The sequence below is a fragment of the Pristiophorus japonicus genome, chromosome 3 (genome assembly GCF_044704955.1).
Source record: "Pristiophorus japonicus isolate sPriJap1 chromosome 3, sPriJap1.hap1, whole genome shotgun sequence".
Classification (NCBI taxonomy): Eukaryota; Metazoa; Chordata; class Chondrichthyes; family Pristiophoridae; genus Pristiophorus; species Pristiophorus japonicus.
The window spans coordinates 225,631,637-225,635,975 of record NC_091979.1 but is presented as its reverse complement, the minus strand read 5'-3'; positions in this window follow the sequence as shown (position 1 = coordinate 225,635,975).

The window sequence follows — 4,339 nt, the reverse complement described above, 5'->3', positions numbered from 1 at the left end:
GGGCAGAAAACGCTAGTGGGAGTTGTGTACAGACCACCAAACAGTAGTAGTGAGGTTGGGGACAGAATCAAAAAAGAAATTAGGGATCCATGAAATAAAGGTACAGCTGTTATCATAGGCGACTTTAATCTACATATTGATTGGGCTAACCAAACTAGTATCAATGCGGTGGAGGAGGATTTCCTGGAGTGTATTAGGGATGGTTTTCTAGACCAATATGTCGAGGAACCAACTAGAGGGCTGGCCATCCTAGACTGGGTGATGTGTAATGAGAAAGGACTAATTAGCAATCTTGTTGTGCGAGGACCCTCAGGGAAGAGTGACCATAATATGGTAAAATTCTTTATTAAGATGGAGAGTGACACAGTTAATTCAGAGGGTCCTTAATAGGTCCTGAACTCAAGGAAAGGTAACTTAGATGGTATGAGACTTGAATTGGCTAGAATAGACTGGCGAGTGATACTTAAAGGGTTGACGGTGGATAGGCAATATCAAACATTTAAAGATCACATGGATGAACTTCAATAATTGTACATCCCTGTCTGGAGTAAAAATAAAACGGGGCAGGTGGCTCAACCGTGGCTAACAATGGAAATTAAGAATAGTGTTAAATCCAAGGAAGAGGCATATAAAAGAGGCAGAAAAAACAGAAAACCTGAGGACTGGGAGAAATTTAGAATTCAGCAGAGGAGGACAAAGGGTTTAATTAGGAGGGGGAAAATAGAGTATGAGAGGAAGCTTGCTGGGAACATAAAAACTGACTGAAAAGCTTCTATAGATATGTGAAGACAAATTTGGGTCCCTTGCAGTCAGATTCAGGTGAATTTATGATGGGGAACAAAGAAGTGGCAGAGCAGTTAAACAAATACTTTGGTTCTGTCTTCACAAAGGAAGACACAAATAACCTTCCGGAAATACTAGGGGACCGAGGGGCTAGTGAGAAGGAGGAACTGAAGGAAATCCTGATTAGGCGGGAAATTGTGTTAGGGAATTGATGGGATCGAACGCCGATAAATCCCCAGGGCCTGATAGTCTGCATCCCAGAGCACTTAAGAAAGTTGCCCTAGAAATAGTGGATGCATTGGTGATCATTTTCCAACAGTCTTTTGACTCTGGATCAGTTCCTATGGACTGGAGGGTAGCTAATGTAACACCACTTTTTAAGAAAGGAGGAAGAGAGAAAATGGTTAATTGTAGACCGGCTAGCCTGACATCAGTAGTTGGGGAAAATGTTGGAATCAATTATTAAAGATGAAACAGCAGCGCATTTGCAAAGCAGTGACAGGATCGGTCCAAGTCAGCATGGATTTATGAAAGGGAAATCATGCTTGACAAATCTTCTGGAATTTTTTAAGGATGTAACTGGTAGAGTGGACAAGGAAGAACCAGTGGATGTGGTGTATTTGAACTTTCAAAAGGCTTTTGACAAGGTCCCACACAAAAGATTGGTGTGCAAAATTAAAGCACATGGTATTGGGGGTAATATATTGATGTGGATAGAGAACTGGTTGGCAGAGTATTCGGAATAAGGTGGATGAATTAACTGTGCAGAGAGCAGTTAACGGATACGATGTGGTTGGCATCACGGAGACATGGCTCCAGGGTGACCAAGGCTGGGAACTCAACATCCAAGGGTATTCAACATTTAGGAAGGATAGACAGAAAGGAAAAGGAGGCGGGGTGGCATTGCTGGTTAAAGAGGAAATTAATGCAATTGTAAGAAAAGTCATTAGCTTGGATGATGTGGAATCGGTATGGGTGGAGCTACGGAATACCAAAGGGCAGAAAACACTAGTGGGAGTTGTGTACAGACCTCCAAACAGTAGTAGTGATGTTGGGGAGGGCATCAAACAGGAAATTAGGGGTGCATGCAATAAAGGTGCAGCAGTTATCATGGGTGACTTTAATATGCATATAGATTGGGCTAACCAAACTGGAAGCAATACGGTGGAGGAGGATTTCCTGGAGTGCACAAGGGATGGTTTTCTAGACCAATATGTTGAGGAACCAACTAGGGGGGAGGCCATCTTAGACTGGGTGTTGTGTAATGAGAGAGGATTAATTAGCAATCTCGTGCGAGGCCCCTTGGGGAAGAGTGACCATAATATGGTGGAGTTCTATATTAGATGGAGAATGAAACAGTTAATTCAGAGACCATGGTCCAGAACTTAAAGAAGGGTAACTTTGAAGGTATGAGGCGTGAATTGGCTAGGATAGATTGGTGAATGATACTTAAGGGATTGACAGTGGATGGCAATGGCAGACTTTTAGAGACCGCATGGATGAACTACAACAATTGTACATCCCTGTCTGGCGTAAAAATAAAAAAGGGGAAAGTGGCTCAACCGTGGCTATCAAGGGAAATCAGGGATAGTATTAAAGCCAAGGAAGTGGCATACAAATTGGCCAGAAATAGCAGCGAACCCGGGGACTGGGAGAAATTTAGAACTCAGCAGAGGAGGACAAAAGGTTTGATTAGGGCAGGGAAAATAGAGTACGAGGGGAAACTTGCAGGGAACATTAAACCGGACTGCAAAAGCTTCTATAGATATGTAAAGAGAAAAAGGTTAGTAAAGACAAACGTAGGTCCCCTGCAGTCAGAATCGGGGGAAGTCATAACGGGGAACAAAGAAATGGCAGACCAATTGAACAAGTACTTTGGTTCGGTATTCACTGAGGAGGACACAAACAATCTTCCGGATATAAAAGGGGTCAGAGGATCTAGTAAGAAGGAGGAACTGAGGGAAATCCTTATTAGTCGGGAAATTGTGTTGGGGAAATTGAGAACTGGTTGGCAGACAGGAAGCAAAGAGTAGGAGTAAATGGGTACTTTTCAGAATGGCAGGCAGTGACTAGTTGGGTACTGCAAGGTTCTGTGCTGGAGCCCCAGCTGTTTACATTGTACATTAATGATTTAGACGCGGGGATTAAATGTAGTATCTCCAAATTTGCGGATGACACTAAGTTGGGTGGCAGTGTGAGCTGCGAGGAGGATGCTATGAGGCTGCAGAGTGACTTGGATAGGTTAGGTGAGTGGGCAAATGCACGGCAGATGAAGTATAATGTGGATAAATGTGAGGTTATCCACTTTGGTGGTAAAAACAGAGAGACAGACTATTATCTGAATGGTGACAGATTAGGAAATGTGGAGGTGCAACGAGACCTGGGTGTCATGGTACATCAGTCATTGAAGGTTGGCATGCAGGTACAGCAGGCGGTTAAGAAAGCAAATGGCATGTTAGCCTTCATAGCGAGGGGATTTGAGTACAGGGGCAGGGAGGTGTTACTACAGTTGTACAGGGCCTTGGTGAGGCCACACCTGGAGTACTGTGTACAGTTCTGGTCTCCTAACTTGAGGAAGGACATTCTTGCTATTGAGGGAGTGCAGCGAAGGTTCACCAGACTGATTCCCGGGATGGCGGACTGACATATCAAGAAAGGCTGGATCAACTGGGCTTGTATTCACTGGAGTTCAGAAGAATGAGAGGGGATCTCATAGAAACGTTTAAAATTCTGATGGGTTTAGACAGGTTAGATGCAGGAAGATTGTTCCCAATGTTGGGAAAGTCTACAACCAGGGGTCACAGTCCAAGGATAAGGGGTAAGCCATTTAGGACCGAGATGAGGGGAAACTTCTTCACCCAGAGAGTGGTGAACCTGTGGAATTCGCTACCACAGAAAGTTGTTGAGGCCAATTCACTAAATATATTCAAAAAGGAGTTAGCTGTAGTCCTTACTACTAGGGGGATCAAGGGGTATGGTGAGAAAGCAGGAATGGGGTACTGAAGTTGCATGTTCAGCCATGAACTCATTGAATGGCGGTGCAGGCTTGAAGGGCCGAATGGCCTAATCCTGCACCTATTTTCTATGTTTCTATGTTTCTATGAATGGCAGGCAGTGACTAGTTGGGTGCCGCAGGGCTCAGTGCTGGGACCCCAGCTATTTACAATATACATTAATGATTTAGATGAAGGAATTGAGTATAATATCTCCAAGTTTGCAGATGACACTAAGCTGGGTGGTGGTGTGAGCTGTGAGGAGGACGCTAAGAGGCTGCAGGGTGACTTGGACAGGTTAGGGGAGTGGGCAAATGCATGGCAGATGCAGTATAATGTGGATAAATGTGAGGTTATCCACTTTGGTGGCAAAAACATGAAGGCAGAATATTATCTGAATGGCGGCAAATTAGGAAAAGGGGAGGTGCAACGAGACCCGGGTGTCATGGTACATCAGTCATTGAAAGTTGGCATGCAGGTACAGCAGGCAGTAAAGAAGGCAAATGGTATGTTGGCTTTCATAGCTAGGGGATTTGAATATAGGAACAGCAGTTGTACAGGGC